General features: G+C 38.1%; 1 protein-coding gene across 1 annotated transcript in view; it reads right to left on the bottom strand.

Annotated features, from left to right (window-relative positions):
• INSC (INSC spindle orientation adaptor protein) overlaps positions 1-18,906 on the bottom strand; it is a 332,365-nt gene that overhangs the window by 123,355 nt on the left and 190,104 nt on the right. The window contains exon 21 of the mRNA XM_080595845.1: positions 10,807-10,928. The gene's annotated coding sequence lies outside the window, so the exon portion shown is untranslated. The remainder of the gene's footprint in view (positions 1-10,806; positions 10,929-18,906) is intronic.

Below are 18,906 nucleotides of genomic sequence, written 5' to 3'. Positions count from 1 at the left end.
CTACAGCAGCAAACCCTGCTTGTCCTGGGCCCCAGGAAGATTTCTGTGGCTCCTCAGGCCACTGTAGCTCCCTGTAACCTCCTGATAAAGGAGCAGAGCCTGGCCCCTGCCCTCCCAGGCTCTGTCTTCTGGGACCACCGCTAACATGAGCCAAAGGAACACGGCACAACCATGGTCAAACAAGAGCATCCAAATAGTATCCATCACAGCCATGAAGGGGACCTCCTTCCCCTTCCCCTGACTTCAGGGAAAGTCAGAGCACATACATGGAAAATAGCTAGAGCCATTGTAAAAGTTGTAACAATGCACTACAGTTGAAGAAAAATATTTCACTGTAACACTACCAATGATTTTTTAATGTTTTGTCATGCATCCTCTGAGCTCTCCTAATCAACTCTAAATAAAAGCATCTCATATGACGTCCACTTCCTACCTCAGCCACATTTTTCCTTGAGCAATCTCTCTGTTTCTCTCTCAGGATCATGTTCTCAAAGCACTGGCTGTACTCAAGGATGTTAGCAACAACAAGTGTTTCCCTTCAATTCATACTTTTCTATACAAAGTGCTGCCCTCCTGTATTCTCACACCTTTCCGTTTAGTTTTCTTTTTCTCTAGACACTTAGGTGGATGTCCCATTATAATGGGTTTATAACAGATACTGGACCATCTCAGGTAACATCAATCAACAGCCTAAGCCAGGAACATTTCTGTATTTATAGCAATCCAAGAGAAAGTACTTCAATTCTGAGTGCTTTAACTGAGATAGCCAAGAAAACTTGCTCCACATGTACCCATTAGGTGAGAGACAAGCCTCAATTAGTAAACAGAAGTAGGTGGTTGTTGAGGAGCAATTGGAAGCTGAGACTTAGTTAAGCCCATTCATACATTTTTTTCTACAAGCGCTAAACTCTGGAGCAACATGCAAAGCACACAGCTACAAGGTAAGCAGACAGAGGAAAAAAATGGGATTTTTAGTCTCATATGACAAAAATTGAGAAAAACAACAAAAAAAACTGATAATCAGTTTCACACAGGAAAGAAAGGAATATAAGTGACTCAACATCCTTTTTTAGAAGGGGATTAGGGACCACTACTTGGGCAAGACTAATCAGGACCAGAGAATTTAGACAATGAGCAGAATCAAGGTAAGGACCAGGAGTTACTGACGAGCATCTGTAATGAGGATGCTATAGTGACTGTAGCATCTAGTAAACAGTTAATTGCACCACAGAAAAAAACATGGTGCAAGAAAAGAATTTTACTGAAAAGGGTAGCTGACAAATAGCTCAAGCTCCTCAAAACAAATAGTCTATAGCAAAGATTAATCCAGCAGGGGCCTTTTATACTGTGTGTCTTGCATTAATATGTAAAATAATGTAAATAATGTACATTTCCAGACCGGATCTGCATTTTAAAACTTAAAACTTACTGTAATATTCTTTATTTGCAGAGACTGGTATTAGCAACTAGTCCTATTATAACATGAAAATGGATAGATAGTAGAATCATGCAATAATAAGAGACCCCTGGATATCATTTGTTCTAAACATCCCAATAAAAGCAAGGTCAGAGACAACAATGCTGTTCTAATATTTTCCTTCTACTGGCAAGCCCCAAACTGGAGACAGCACTTGAGATGCCATCTCCCTTGCACTGAAAAGAAGGCAGCAATCACCTTCCTTGGCTTGCTGGCCACACTCTTACTGACACAGGAGTAGGTTGTAACCCTTCCTGCAACAAGCCCAAATATTATTGTTGGTTTAACGTTCTAGCTGTAGCTGTAACGTGAAAACTGTATGCATATCAAATAAGTTCTTAGAATTTGCCCCAAAAAGTAAACATTAAAATTGTGATGTGTATACATTTTTGTTTTCCTTTAAGAATACATATATATATACACACACACACTATCCATACATATAGATATATATGGTTTTACAGGTAAAGTTATGGCAGCTTTTTCTTGTGACTTAGGAGAATCACACCACTTCGGCAGACTCTTAAATGACCAAAGTACTTGCACATATTGATTCTTCCTTTATTCCCTACAGATATTAGTTATTGCAGTGTTTTGGGCCAACTGAAAAATATGTTTCCAGTCATTTGCCATTGAAAGCTTATATTTCACTTTCTAAGACACACTAGTGGCTTTTTTCCTGTAAGGAAAAGCATTAGAGATCTTCCACGTCCCCTTTGTGAAATCTGTGTGCTTCTGCTTCACTTCTCAATCCAACTTCACATGTACATCTGTCCTGTTTTAGCAGCTTAGTAGCCTTAGCAAACACAAAAACTGAGAGTAATAAATTATACTTGGTTTTAAAATGTTAGACATGAACAAAAATCCTTTTTCTTCAAAGCTCAAAAGAGATCCTTTCATAACCACTCCTGACAGACCACAGAGGATGGGATCTAGACTTCTTTTAAACAAGAGGTTGTAGATGCCAACTTTATTTCTCCAGTGGCTAACCAGACATATTAACTCAAATGGAACATGAAAGAAAGATGCCTTCCCTGTCCCAACAAACCTATTATCATGAGGACTGTGAATATTATGTGCTCGATGTTCTATGTGAAAGAACGAACAGTAAAAGCTTTCAAAATGAAGTCAGCTGTAAATGCATACTGTTTTTTTGAACTTAAGATGTAAACTCCCATGAAAGTTGGCCTTTTAAAAAGTTACAGAACAACATTTGAAAAATGAAGACGTAGCAGATATAAAATTTCTAAATTTAAGAGTGAATTCAAAGATGAATACTTCATAACCTTGATAAATTATGAGATTTTTCACTATATGTCTAGCTGTACTAATCTGATGTTTACAGATGATGTGTAGAATCTTCCTGTGTAAATTTTGTGTATTTCAAAAAACAAGCATTGCTCTCAATTCTAACAATGTTACCTTGAATTTCAAAATGTTTGATTTTTTTTTCCAGAATTACATGTTTTGAAATCAGCATTAATTGCAGAAGTTATAAGAAGACAAAATTGCTAGTTTCATGGCTGGAGGGAAAGGCTGCAAAACATTACCTGAATATACAGATTAATTTCCAGAATATATTCCAGGTGAAATAAATGAGTTTTCCACAGTAGTTATTCCAAAACTATGTGTTTTTTGTCTCATGATAGAGTAGACACAGAGAAGGATAGTCTGTAGCAAATGACATGCCCTTTTCACAAAATGTCTTCAGTTCCTTATTCTCACATAGATTAGGCTCAGGCCTTCCGGGCTACACCTAAAAACTATGGAGAGATATAGCTAGACCTGCATTTCATTATTTTTCCAGGTCTACTGTGCTTAAGACCATGTCATGACTTCTTAGGGGGTGGAGGGCAATATACCATCAGGGCCAAATCTAGGCCTAAAACGCTTTGGCTGTTTCCTAAGGCTGACGATCAGCTTGCTTGTCAAAGATGGCTGCTATCCCCAAACCGCCTTGAGCTCTACCAGAGGCCCAGCAAGTCAAGCCTGTGGATTCAGCACTCACTGCCCACAGCAGTCTTCCTCACCACAGAATGAGCATTTGCTGCCCACATCCTTCCTGTCCTCACAAGGAGTAGCAAGTCCAGCATTGTAGTGCCTTTGCTCCCCTTCCCAGTCCTTCCTGTTCTGTCAGTGGAACTCCCCCCGTCCCTTGGTCTGCACAGAGTCTAAACTCAATTTTTGCTTCATATCCCTGGAGAAGCTGTGAGCTGAAGCTGAGCCCAGTTCCCTATGTGCGAGCATTTACAGCGGACTGTTCCTGGAAGAGCATTATTGGGCAGCTCTTGTGACGAGGAACCTTCACAACAAGACTCCAGGACTAGTTCTGTCTTGGTGTGTATAATGTGAAGTACTGTACGTTCCTCACTGAGGATAAATAACGTGGTTCTTTCTGAAGCAAAACATACTCTCGGTCAAGTTTTCCCTCCTCAGTTATACTGGCAGCCAGGAGTACATGGAAATATGCCAGAGTCAAAGTGGACTGTAATAAAGTCAATGGCATTTTATCAGATACTGTAGCTAGGGGCAGAATCTGATCCAACATTTACATTTTGAATAGAATTCTTTTAGAAAGCACTTCAGAGAAATAAAACAAAAACAGTTGATTTTCCTTGATAATATTCAATCCATGCAGTACAATTCACAGGAGGCCAATAAATGATTGTTACTGGAAACTTTGAAAAATCATTGCAAAAGAAAACATTTATACAAGTTTATGAAGACTTCTGAAGTATGGTTGATACGTTCAGGTCCAAAAGGACTGTAAAGTATCAGGATATTACACAGAGCAATGCTGATGGTTCTTACTCTATTTACGCTGAATGCAGTTTCATTTGCTTTTTGCATATGGGAAAGGTTAATTCTATACCAAACAATGTTTTGATTCCACTCTAGTGAATTTCTTACAGAAACACAAAAGATTACTTGGATTAATAACAAGGGTAATAAAAATAGTTCCCACTTTATAATACAAAGATAAACATGTATTTGTAACGGAAAACTGTGTTTTCTGGAAAAAATATAAAATTCAGACCTTGGCAAACAGGACTGTAGAAAGTAAAAACAGCTCTGAATGCTCACCCAAAAATGTTTTTAGTCCCTATATTTGTTTATAGCTGAAGTACTTTTCTTAGGTCATTTTTAGTTTAAGTTTGCTACTGAAGATAGTTAAAAATACCTAATAATTACGGTAGGGTTACAGCTAGATTTTAATCAAAATGTGATGCATCTTAGGGCAGCTTTTCATCAAAATTTGAGCCAAGATTGTTAAGTTCATGAACGTTTCAGTAAAGCTGGGTCAGGTCTAGGATGAACCCAGAGTGATTTATGGAATTGCATTTAAAAAAAAATATTATCTTCAGAAAGTTCAAAAAATAAATAATATCCTCAGTATAATAAATCAATATGATTTACTCCCATAGTATAATTTTTTACCTTCTGTCTATCCTACCTTGAAAAGAATACAAAGAAAGAAGTGGACAGCTGAGAGGATTCAAAACCAGACAAACATTCATGATTGCAGTCACAGAAATACATCCATAGAAGGAGAGTTTATCACACTTGGAGTTTTTTATTGTGGAGGAAACAGAGGAAAGAGGAATGGAACACTGAATGCACGATATAAGGGAACTTAGATGCTCCCAGGCCTCCTTCCCCTCCTATTATGTCAGAATAAGGGAACTTTCAGTGAAATTGAGAAAAAGACAAAACAAACCAAAACTCTTCTTAAAGTGATAAGGAAGTTGCTTTTTTTTTTGTTTGTATGTTTCTTTAGGTTTTAAGCATAAATAAAAAATAACCTGTAGAACTCATGATCAAAAAACTGCAGGGAAAATGCAGCAACTACATCCCTAGATCTGAGACTATAAAACATAATGCTTAGCACCAAAGCTGACTAGTTAAAGAGGTTAATCTGACTCATAAGAAGAAACTCCCCTTGTGCACGTTGTCCTTCACACAAATAGGATGAGTTTTTTAAAACCATTTTTTTTACCATTTTAAAAAATTTTCCCATTATTAGTTCTGCATTATAATTTCCCCCTATTAATGCTACTAAATTTCCTTTTTTTTTTTTTTCACTTAAGAGTTATGTTAGCCTTCATTGACAAAGGACTTCTCTGAGATCAATCATCCACAACAATTCTGTGTTCTTTAATGTACAGACTTCTAAGAGAACAGCTTGCAGAATCGGATAAGGCCCTTCATTCATGGTCACTAGACATTCATTCCTCCTTGCTTTTGACCTATCAATAATCTCATCAAAAATAAAGATGATATAACAACTAAGCCTGATAACTCACATCATTCTGGCAATAATCAATCTTTATCACTGCGTATCACCAGACCAGTCTGGATACCATTTAGGAGCTTCACTAAAATATTTGTATAAATTATTGCCATGGAGCTCCTCTAGGCATTTGCTAAGTAGCTAAGGTGCAACAAATCTGGTTTGACTGATAGTCAAGGAGACAGCGGCTGACACCAGTCAGGATGTCTGTAACACTGAATATCAGCCACAACATTTCTGCCAGAAGCCTGGGCAAATGCAAGTAGGGGACATGGAAAGAAACTAGGAGTGGCATAGAGAACATGAAAGAGAACTAGGGATATGTTTACTGGAAATATGTGAAGGGGGCACAGGAGAATGCCAAAACAGTATGGATTAACCAGAGGAAATCCGAATTCATGGTTTCTGCACTTACTGAAGCATTTATTCATTATTCTCCATTTTCTGGCTGATGAGAGATAGACCACAGCCAGAAAGAAAGTATTAGGTAAAGGTGGTCTGCTGTCAGAAAACATGGAATACATGCTTTCATAAATAGCTCAAGGTATGAGAACAAGTAAATTACTGTTTCTCTTCTCAGATTCTAGATGTTAATCATGCCTTAACCACTTTTCCAGTGTGTTTCACTTACATTGGCTATGACATGTTATCTGTTGGGTATAGAGAACGTGGGTACTTAGTGCATACTTAAGTTGCATAGCATGCATGTCCTCCCATTAACTTCAGTGGTCTTACAGTGTAAAAGCCCATATAGCTTAAGTATGAAGGTTAAAGTATTCACATTTACCAAGAATGCTCTTGGAGCAGGCTTCCTATATGATACTTGTCCCATGCCATGTGGCTAATGTTTGCAGTAGCCTTTCACACAGCCTAAGACTGTGGTTGTTTATGCAGCAGGTATTGCCTGCAGGTATGCAAAGCCCGAAAAACAATTTTTCATTCCTCCAAACACAACAGCTATCTGCAATAGTCTGAACTGTAAAAAAACAGGAATTTTTTATTTTTTTTTTTGAGCCACTTCTTTCTCAGTACTCTATAAGCCATTTAGGTAAAAGGGAGATGCACACCACGCTGGAAGATAGAATCAGTGCAGACATTGGCATGCTGCAGGATCATCCCTCCACAACAGAAGGGAAACTTGGCTCACAGCTTGCTATCAGGATGCATCTAGAGAAAGCAAGGGGACCTACAGCTCTTCCTACAAGCTGGATTGCAAATGGCCAGTCCAGCCCATGGCATTTTGCAAAATTTACAAAACCAGTTCACACCTGTATAAGCAAACTAAGGAACTTCACTGAGGACACTGACTACAAGACCTGGACTTCAACCTTGAAGTCCCTTCATCTCCACCTGGTGTTGACTGCAGTAGCCTGTACTGCTGCAGGGAGAAGCCTCTCCTTGAGAGCACTTCTGGTCAGCTCAGGTGAGCCACTGCAGCTGCTATATGGCTGATGAGCCAGCTCATCTGGACAACTGGGAGCTGGCAGAAATGTAGACATGGCTCAGGTTGAAACATATTCAACAACTGAGCTCCACGTGTGATGTGCATGAACCCAGTAACCTGTCCAGCCATGCATGTCTTTGGAGAGCAGGGGGAAGCTGCAGAAGTTGCAACATTTCTTTGGAAAATAAATAAAAAATAAGAAAATCACAGCTATTTCTGTCACCAGCTTCAGCTGATAAAGCTATTGTCACGAGAAAAAGAAGCTAGAAAGTTATTTCCCTTCAAAATATTAAATTTAGATGAACCTTGACGTTTCTAGGTGAGAGACCAAAGTCTAGCTCCAGGTAATAGCATATATGCTCTGTGTGTCACTTATGAAATATATACAACAGCTAAGACACATTAGTTAAGAGAGGCCCATTAGTCATTTGTATGTTTACAACACAGTTCCTGCTGCTTGAACATAGTTCCTCTGGCTTGATGAAGTATATACAGAATACTATTGTGATTTTTCTGTGAAACGCTGGCTGGTATCAAGAAAATGCAAATACTGCTTAGTGCTATGAGATCCGGATTCACAGAATACTGTTGTAGCTGAATTGTTTGAAAAGACATATGGCATCCCAAGTGTAACAGATAGTTGAATCTCAAGGGGGAACCATTGTTCATTCATCTGGACCAAGTGACATTCTTTATGCAAGAATAATTCCTGATTAAAGGGTGAGTTTTAATAGAAACTAATTAGGCAACCTCTTTAGCCTGGGCATAATGATCAAATGAGCTGTCACACAGTACCTGATACAATGATCTCACTTGGTACAAGATTTTATTCCTTAGCAATTACACTCCCACGTTGCACTGCATGTGTTTATTGCCTGGAGCACACATGTCAAATTAAAGAGCAGCTTATGCACCTGATATTTAATTATTGCCTAGCACTACAGACAACTGGGAAATGTCAAAGCGAGCAGTCCTGCATTGGAGCAACTAAAACTGATATCTTCTTTGGCAAAGAAAAAAATAGAGATAAAATATGTATGGATGATTCAGTTGTCTTACAATTCACAGTTACAAAAAATGGCCTCCCAAACCTTAAATAATTTACCATCATGCTCAGTGCAGAGAATTCTGTCAAAGCAGAAGAGTACGTGAAACAGGTTCACCAGCTCACAAGATTATTTGTATTAGATGCATCTTCACACGATTGAAGTGTTTACAAGAAAATGGTGGGACTTCAGCTGTTTTATACCAACTTGAAATACCAAAGGAATCATTTATTTATTCAGGTATGGGCTAATACATAAGTGTTAAAAGAAACATTCATTTCTACAACTCTGTTATCCTGCAGTTAACTTAAAATCATCCTTAGCTGACTGGAAATTTTCCTAAATTCCTTCATAGTCAAATCACCTCCTTAATCCTAGTTGTAATAAGGCTGAAATGAAAAGCGGCAATACTAAAAGAGATGTAAGCAAAATGTTTCCAGCAAATTGAGACATGCTAATCAAAAAGGAAAGTTTTATGGCCGCAACAGAGGTGCTGACAGTAAGGTGAGGAAAAATCCATACCGCCCCAAGTTTTGACTGCAATTTTTAATAAAGAAAAAATGTGCACAATACAAAAGAGTTTCTCTTAGTCATTGATCTGTAATGGAACACCCAAATAGAGATCCGATGGTATCCTGTGGCTAAGAAAGTTGTGTGTGTATCTTGGACCATTCTACTCCAAAGAAAGGAATCTAATTACCCGTAATCTTAATTGCACAGTCTAATACTAAAAAGGCTTAATAAGAGTGCTTTTGTATTTACAAAACTGCACAGCTTGTGAAAGAACCCTCAAAACATTTGGCAGGAATCCCAGCCGAGGTATGACTGACTGGAACCTCTAATGACTACAACATGTAAACAAGTGTTTTGTTTCGACTGATAATCATTAACTTCCAGCGTCAGACTTATCCCACAAGGTTTTGTTCACTGCTTCACCAGCCTGCTTTACAAAGGCATCTGGTGCTAAGGGATAGGGAGAAAAAAAAAAGTGCAGAGTGTTATACAGTGTTGTCACTCTTAAACTAAAGTGGCAGTAGGCAAATGAAAGGGTCATGAGGTAAATGCTTCTAACAAGGAGCAAGCTGCTGTGATAATTCCCACCATTCTTTGATGGTCCCTCTTACTGTGTGACTTAGTGACATAATGTGCTAGACCTCCTGGTTATTTTATTTTATTTTTTAATGAAGAAAGGTAATTTGAAACTGAGCGTCTCTGAATTATTGTTTCATGCCTTGGTAGCTTTCAACATTAAACATGCACAAAAAAGGAAATTTGGCTTCCCTAACTACTGCAGTACTGGAACAATCTGCATCTAAGTGCTGTGTTAAAAAAAAATAATGATACAGGAGTAGTGGAATACACTGCTACAAGGACAAATCTGGCATCCTAGCAGAAGGGAAGCATATCAGAAACTCACACTGGTTAGCTCAGCTTTAGAAGGGTGCTCAGCAATAGTCATTTTCAAAGTGAATTTCAAATGGCCAGATTCTCAGCTAGGATAACTCTGCTAAAATGCAGACATCACGGAGAAGCCTATGCATCTTTCTGGTCATTGATTTACTTTATTATTAAAGGAGTTACCCTTCAAATCATTTTATGTGGAAGCACTGGAGAAGTGAAAGATTATGTCTATTACCTAAAGAGTTTGGCAAAACCTTGCAGTCCATAAACGAGAAACTGAATAGCCCATATTTACATTTTCAACATTTTGTTAGTTTGAGAAATAGTACAAATACTTCAGTAATTTTGACCATACAATTATAGACAGCCAGTGTTTTGAGTGTTTAGTAAAATAGCAGAAGTAGCTTATACACTGCAGATCAGTACTTCTGTGGCTACCTGTAAGTAAAAGGTTATTTGTAAACTCCATTTAGCTACTAATACCTCTGAGACTTAGTTTCAAAGGTTTCCACTTATTTCATGCCCTGCTAGGATTGCGTCTGTGCAATAAGCATTTCTTGATCAGTTTTAGCAGAGCACTGCAAAGTGTACTACACATAGCTCTCATGATTGCACGAAGGAATTTATGCATGCAACTCTCAAACAGCTTTGATATAAAACCCCCCAGAATCAGGTAGAAGCTGTGAATCAGCCTGGTTAAATTTATTTAAAAAACACTTGGCAAAGCAAGTTTGCAATTGTTTAATTTTCATTATAACTGCTGCCTCACAAGATAATGAGCCCTCATAACAGTGTTTTATATAAAAGCACATTATGCCTTTACACAGCACACATAAATGGCCAGTGATTATTAACAATGTTAAAATGTCAGTAGAACCAAGCCAGCATAACGGCATACATTTAGCTGCCATAAAAACTGCAAATGACTGTTACATTGTTTTAAAGGAAGCATCTTAAAAAGGCACTTACAAATAGAGGAAAAGAAATATTTGTTACGAGGAGTAGAAATTTAGGTGAAATGTCAATCAAATTCGACTTCACAAAAAGCATTAGCCACAAAAATCAGCTAAGATCATCACTGCTGCTATTAGTATTCTTAGTTTGAGGATTAGAGACAAAATGCTTCATAAATAATTTTTATTTTTACCTTTTATTTGATTTTTTTCCTTGCCATCCTAGGATTTCAGTGTTTTGGAATGCTTCAAGAAAATATTCTCAAGGTAAAACTTTGGACAGTCCAAATCTGCACATTTGCTACTGATTTATGATCTGAAAAAAAGTCCAACATTTAAATGAAAGTCTAGCAAAAAGTAAAATGTCTAGACAGGGTAATCACTATATAAATTACTACAAATATTTTAGAGGCTTTTAGCCTCAAAATGTCACTCAGGGCATCATTTTCGACACAATAGGTCTTTCTCCCATTCACTGAAGGGAAAATTAACATGGTAAGAAGTTTGAATTGCAAAAGATTCATGCTTGCTGTTGTTGGTTATTTACACCAATCCTTCAAAATTAATCTTGTGATTTTGAAATTACTCAACTCATTCACAGCTATTTTAGGTTAGTTATATTTTTAAACTAAAAAGAAAATAGATTTTTTTAAGCTACCAGTATCTGGGAAAACAGCAACAACAACAAACCACAGTGTCATGTAAAATATTCAACTGAATTTGTCAGAAGAACTACTGTTTTGCTCCATGTAACTTACAAGCTAGACAAACCCATAAAAGTTAAAGAAATCATTTTTAATTTTATCTTACTTAGTTGCAAGGCCACATGCTTCATAGATTAACTAAAGGTGTTCAAGACCAAATGAGTTTTGAACGTTAACGTCCACCACCCCTCCACGTTATGGTTTTACACAGAAATCACCAACCACATTAATAAATATGAATATATAAAGAAATGTGAAAGCAAATATTTTTAGCCTGTCCTAATTCATGCAATCAATTGCCAATGATGTTTTTTCATTATTTTAACTCCCAACAATCATAAATTTATTTTACACAAAGATTAAGCTATTCAAATGCAATATTCAACAAACATTTGTATCTCTTTTTTTTCTTTTTTCCCCCTTCTGGTTATTCAAAAACAAATATTTTAGAAACTGAGTTAGCTCAAAGAAGAATAAACTGGTACATCTATATCATTAACGTAATGTAGATTTTGATCCAGGTAGACAGGAAATATTTAAAACATGATGTTAAAATATTAATATTTCATTGCTCTCATTGGACACTTAATTGTGAACTGATTTCAGCTGGTAAATTAGTCTTCCTTAAACATGCATTAAATAGATACTGTTTTTCTAAAGTTGGAAATCCATCATCTGTCTCCAGTCAGCTTTAACACTTAGCAGGTTTGTAATAAATACACACACAAGCAACAAAAGCCTGAGCATTAGCAGAGATGTTAAGAGGGCAATTAATTAAGCCACATTAGTACAACGTGATCAAAAACAAGGCATCAGTATCCTTAGGGCAAAAACACATTTCAGGTCAAACTTTACACACACATGCACATATACATGTATGCATAAACACATAAATGCATGCAGATGCGTTAAAAAAATGCATATCAGACCCTTCCTTTATGTTAAGTATATATATTAAAAAAAAAAAAAAGCATCAGAGTAACTCTTTGCACTTGGTTTATTTGCACTGTAAATTATTTGAGATCAGATTTTAAAGCTCATTTGATTTTTGATATATACAAAAAGAAACCATTGTCTCATATTGTATATACCGATTGCCTGGCACCACCCAATGGCAACCATCAGAAATGCAGATGGTAGTTCTTCCAGATGCACGAAGAAAATTTGTCACCAACACTTAAACATAAAAAAAAAAAAAAAAAAGTGGGTGTTTTCTCAAGAATAATAAAACAGGTATTCCAGGTATTCCCTTACAAACTAGATGGTTCCTCTCAATCAGGTTTCATATTGGCTCAAGAGTGATTCTTGCAAAACGTTTTACTCTGTCCAAAATCCATAGCAAAGCAATTTAGTTGGTTAGTGAATACTATATATATATATATATATATTTACAAAACAGCATCAAATGATCACATTTGTTATGAAAAGCTCATAACCAGATAAGAAGTATTGTTAAACCTTCTCCAGCCAGGCAGTTCACACAACTTGATCATGAGGCTAGCTTATTCAATGAGAGCCTTTTTCTATCAGAGCCTTTTCCTATCTGAGCCTGCGTGTGACTCCAAATTAAAATTAGAGCATGCAGAATTACAAGAAAAAAAAAAAAAAAGAAAAAAAAGTACCGCCAATGTAAGGAAGCTTATTCAAGAATCCTTGGAAGTAACTTGGTTTCTTTATTTTTTTTCTTTTTTCTTCTGAAAAGCCTCTGAAAAACAACTTGGTATTGCAACATATTTTCATCGCTGTTCTACTCTAAGCTGTCTTACACTGGCACACAGCTTCCTCTTCGTCGCTTTCCTTATGAGGGCTGATCTTTATCAAGCGTGATAGTCATTTCTTGCTACTCACAGAACACAGCACAAGAAAGGAAACAGGATTTAGGCTTTTCTCCTTTTTCTTGGTCAAGTACACAGAAGATAAACTTGGAAAAGGATGAACTGGTGAAGCATATTCTTTAATTGACAGATTGCATACTATAGGCTTTCCATGGAACTGAATGTACTGAATATATCAAAATTTAAGGCCTTATGGATTGCAAGTGGTACAAACACACAGCAATGACTGTATTCCACAGAAATGGGGAAAGAATAGTGCTTTCACGGGAGAAATTAAGTCCTGAATGCCATCATCAAATAAAAATTCTATGCCAGTTTTGTTTAAGTTCGGATAAGCCGCATCTTTCCAATGTAAAATACAGTGAATGGAATAATGCATGAAGTTTTCTTGTTTCTGTGTATACTTCCATTATCTCCATGTACTTCTGGAGAATGCTTGTAATATTGGATATTCCTATTGCTAAGTACAGGAAAAAAAGATGAATACAAACGTGAATGCATGTTACAGATATTCCTGGGATAATTATCAACTGCTTCATTTATGACAAAACCTGCGATCCTTAGGCTTCACTCTCAACAGCTGATTTTCAGGGAGACTGTTCTGGACATGTGAGTGTTAGGAAAGGGAATATTTATACAAATATTTTCAGCACTGAAAACAAAATCACAGATTCTGGAGCACAGCTCCTTATAAGGAGTAGGATTCTGCAGCAGATTCCACCAGAGAAGCACAGGACACCTGCAGTCATGAGAGTAGCACTTTCAATTCTGTAAAAGCTTCCATAGGAGAGTTTCAAAATCCTTCAACAAATTAAGGCATGCAAAACACTCCAGAGCTGAGGAGATATCACTGCATGCACTTTATAAATAGGATGGAGGTACACAGGGATTTAAGAATCTTCCCTGGATCAGATGACAAGTCTGAAGCATCTTGTGTCTTACTAAAACATCCTTCCTCCCTTTACTTTATTCTCTAGGAAATAACCTAATGGCAGAGGTTCACAGAAGCCACTGAGAGAATGGAAAAGACACTGAGTATGTTCACGTGATGGTAGATTTTAACTCAGAAGGAATTATTTGTCAGAAATTCTATTGCTTCGGCAAGGAAAACTAACAGCAAAGCTTGCAGCACTAAATATACTAGTAGAATTTATATGTTGTTTTCACGAGGATAAGCTGTTTTCTGAGGACAAGACAAAATAATCAACCCTATAGAAACAGCTTGAGTAGTCTAAATATGTCCCAGTTAAAACTGTTAATGAAGCTGCAGAGTGAATGCAAATCTACAAGTCCCAGAGCTGGTGTAGCACCATGTAATTTCTAAGTAACAGTGCCTGAGAAGTCCCCTAGAAGCACACTGCTCAAGAACTGAGTACCCTTGTAGCACATTAGTGGTCTACACAGCAGCATTCAGTCAGCTTCTTTAATCTGTGGAGTGCCTTTTTTCTTTGTGAGGAATCTAACTCTACTGGGGGGATTTGAACTGGAGGCCCTTGGATCCAAAAACAGCAACATTACTAACGCAAGCGAAAGCAAATCTCCAGTACCTTTTAGCTGCAGTCTTAAGAGGCTTGTAAAAACAGTGCGAGTCTCTCCCTTGCAGGGATCCTAGTTATAAAGGCTACACCATTCAGCTGGGTTTAACAGAAACGAATGGAAAAAAAAAATCAAAACCAGGAAAAAGGGATGCGAAATTATAGAGGAACAGTAGCATGTATGTTGTATCCATTCCAGAGTTCATGAGGAATTAAATCCTGGCAGGGCCTGAATGCTTTCAGCTACCACTGGGCCAAATCCTCCCCTTCTTAATGTTTCCTTATGAAATAGCAAAACTGCCAGTCACCTCCCAGATCTTTTTCCCCTACGTCAAAGATGATCTGAAGTACTAAAAGGAGAGGGAGACCCGACAGAACTATTCTGGATCACAGAGAGAGGTTTCTCAGCGTAAGCTTTCCCCCTTAGAGAAGCAGGAAAATCAGATGCATCAGAGAGAACAAGCTAAGCGGAGAACAAATATTTCTCATGAAAACTAGAGGCAAAAGATGACTTCTTTTTCCCCTTGGTAGCGGGACAACTTGCCTGCTGGTTGGAAGACTTGGAGCCCTTTTTAACATCTTCCTCTGGAAACAGCTGCCCCCACTCTGCCGGCTCCGTGTCCTCTTGCTCCGCAGATCCAGGTGAGATCACCAGCTCTGAACCCCAGCACGCTGGGCTGACGGGAAAGCCGAAAGGCTTTCCTGGGGTTTTTGGCTCACGACCTCTAACTTTTTGGGATGGAGCCAAAGTACAGCTCTTTTTGTGCTTGTTGGCTCAGCAGTCCTAACAGACTGAACTAAAGCACAGGTCTCTAAAGGACAATTATTCATTTATGCACAATGAGCATACAGCCTTATAACAACCAGGACAAATACAGCACTTCAGGGTCAGATTCTGCTTTTGGATAAACATGAAGTGAATAACACAGAGTGCATGTCATTTAGACATTTTTGATCGTCAATAAATGCACATGCTTACACAGAAAAGGAAACCTTACCCCCCACTTGACATAAAACAGCAAGTATTGCTCAGTTGTGCTCTATTTCTGCACTGCGTTTGCTGCACCAAATGGGAGAAATGTTCACTGCAACACAGAGCTCTCCAAGAGACACTGTTTCAGACAACTGAGTTCATACACTGACAGACAGTGGGATGGCTCCTCAAAACCCTTCTGGAAAAGTTGCAGGATAAATTGGAAGCACTTGGATCCAAAATTTATGCAGTAATATAAAATATTAACTCCAGCCAGCATGCACAGCCTGTGCCAAAGCCTGACTGGCGTTAGGTGATTTTGGCAACATTGCTTACAAAGATTTCAGTGGAAACGTGGGTGACTGGAAATCAAGTGTAAAAGTTATATGAACCAGCATCTACCTTTAAGCCAGTGGGGTGCACAAGAGGCCAACCAGGTAGCTGTTATTCTAAAGGCTGGGAGGCATATTTAAAAGCAGTTGTAAAGCTTTATAAAAAGGAAATACTGATATAGAAGATACCATGAAACCTCACCTGCCCAACAGCTTATTTTAACAAGCAACACCAAAGTAGTGAAAAAAACCAATAAGCATGGGAATGTGAGAATAAAATATGTAGCGCAAGGGGTTCCATCGTTTCAGCTAATTTCTGTGTTCGTTATTCATTAAGTCTTTTGTCTACATCTACTGATAAAAAGCTTTAATCTCTACTCTTCAATTCTAAATCTCTATGAATGACAATTTAAGGCATTTTATTTACCCTGTATTTTTAAAAATGTGGTAATTAAAATAATCTGTTTTACACTTATTAAAAATAAATTATTGCATATTTTAATGTTTTTCCTCCCTGCAACTTTTTCTTAATTAGTTATTTAAACTGCATTGAAAGTCCCAAGCCAATACATTTCAATATTCATTTTTCTATTTCAATTTTTCAAACAAGAAGAAAAGTTCCCCTCTTTAAGCTGAAAATTCAATTAAAAAAGCAGATTAAATACTCATTGGTGTTATTCTACATCGTTCACAGAGGGCTTTTTTCTTTTTTTTTAATTTGCCTTCAATATTTATTAATGACGACAATCTTGCATGTACCCATTATCTTACATCTATTAGCATCTTTCATCTGAAAGGATCTCTGAGAGCTCTAACAAACGGACACTTTTGTAACTAAGATGAGGGACTGATTTACCACTCAAAACCAAACCTCCCTGGAACAGAAATCCTTCAACTGTTCAGAAGTCCCTAGCAAGGCTATGGAAAGCAGAAGAGAGCCACAGCTAACCTTAGCAGGATGCAGGCCATAGCGTGGTTCCCCACCCTTGCTCCCATTGGATTGTAAGGAAAAAATCATAAAGACTTCAACTGTAAGGGCTGATTGGCAAGGTGTAATTACTGCTGCCAAGTGCTACCATATCAGACTTTGTATCCCTAAATAAAGGATTAGTACCTGACAAGGCAGAATCACAGAATCACAGACCGGTTTGGGTTGGAAGGGACCTCAACCCCACCCAGTCCCAACCCCCTGCCACGGGCAGGGACACCTCCCACCAGCCCAGGCTGCACAAAGCTCCGTCCAGCCTGGCCTTGAGCACCTCCAGGGATGGGGCATCCACAGCTTCTCTGGGCAACCTGTGCCAGGGCCTCACCACCCTCAGAGTGAAGAATTTATTCCCCACATCTAATCTAAACCTACCCTCTTTTAGTTGAAAGCCATTACTCCTTGTCCTGTCACTACGACACTCCGTAGATGTAAGCAGGTTTTAGTAGTATGCCATGCTCACTCAGGTTTCCACTGATGTCTTACAGGACCAGATGCAGAGAGACTGTGCATTCCCTTAGGGTGCCTCTCAGAACATAACTGCAAATGGAAAAATCCACATGGGTTGAAAAATTCAACTGAACACGCTGCAAAACATCCATGGACTTTTTGGTTGTGTAGGTTCTTTTACGGTTCTTGTACACTTTAAGTGTGGATAGGTGCAACAGGAAGGTTTCATTAGCATATGTGTACAAGTCCACGTGGTTTAAATTGAATTTGAATTATAGATTTTGTTACAGAAGTTCCCGTTGAAGGTAGAAGTGTATGTTCAGCTCAGCTGGAATGATCACTGCACGCTGTGGAATGGTAAGAAGAAGGAACTCATCAGCTTTATGCAGAAAGAAACTCAGTGTTTTCAGGAGTCCCTCCGCACTCAAAAAATATTTTTGCTTATCAACTTTCTGTGACTTTTCACCAGGGTACAGTGTAAACTCAACTGTTCTGAAGGCAGGTGCACGCAGTACTACCTCTGGTTGGGATGGGGTTCATTTCCTTACACCTAGATGCATACTTCAGTGTGCACGCTTTTACTACAGCACTCAAAATAAAAAGAATTTCCATAATTTCTATTCTTCTACTTCATACGTCTTTAGAATAGCCCCTTCTCCTCATATCCTCCCTGGGTGCTGACTGACGCATCTCCAGTTTGGCCAGCCTGCCTCCAGGCCCGTGGGGAGATGCCCAGGTGAAGCTCTTGGTTTCTTGCCTTCATCCATTGCAGCGTTTTTGCCAGCACGGACGGGTGAACTGCTCACGTCAAAAATAAAGTGAAACACAAGAGCATCACCTTTGCGCAGGGTGCTTCAAAACTCCAACACCACATTCATTGCTTTCTGTCTGCTCTTGGTGCTTTTTTTATTTTCTCTCTCTCCTCCCCCGCCCCCTTTGGTGTTTTATCTTTTTTTTCTCCCCCCTGCCACCTCCTTTAGTGGTTTTTTCTTTTTTTTTTCTTATTCTCTTCCTCCCAACCCAAGCCCCTGGCATGTTTTTTTCTCCTTTTTCCTCTCCCTCTTTTTTTTTTTTTTTTAAACCCCCTTGGCGCTTTTTTATCCCTTTTATTTTTTCCCCTTTACTTTTTCTCTTTTTTTTTTCCCCCTCTGGGGCTTTTAGTCTTTTTCTTTTTTCTTCTTGCATTTATTCCTTGATGAATCTTTTTCATTTTTTCCCCTGCTGTTTATTTCCTTGCTGCTTTTTTCTTTTTTTTTTTCTTCTGTGCCTTTTTTTTTCCTTTGTGCTTTTTTCTTTTTCCTTTCCCTTGGTGCTTTTTATTTATTTTTTTCCCAATTATGCTTTTGTTTGTTTGTTTTCTTGGTGCTTTTTCTTTTTCTTTCTTTTTTCCCCTGGTGTTTTTTTTTTCTTTTTCCATTTCTTGGTGCTTTTTTTTTTCTTTTTCTCTCCTTTCTTGGCGCTTTTTTTTTTCTTTTTCTCT

The sequence above is a fragment of the Anser brachyrhynchus genome (assembly GCF_964034855.1).
Source record: "Anser brachyrhynchus genome assembly, chromosome: 5".
Taxonomy (NCBI): domain Eukaryota; kingdom Metazoa; phylum Chordata; class Aves; order Anseriformes; family Anatidae; genus Anser; species Anser brachyrhynchus.
The sequence above is the reverse complement of the archived record's forward strand: the minus strand, read 5'-3'. Positions and strand labels throughout refer to the sequence as shown.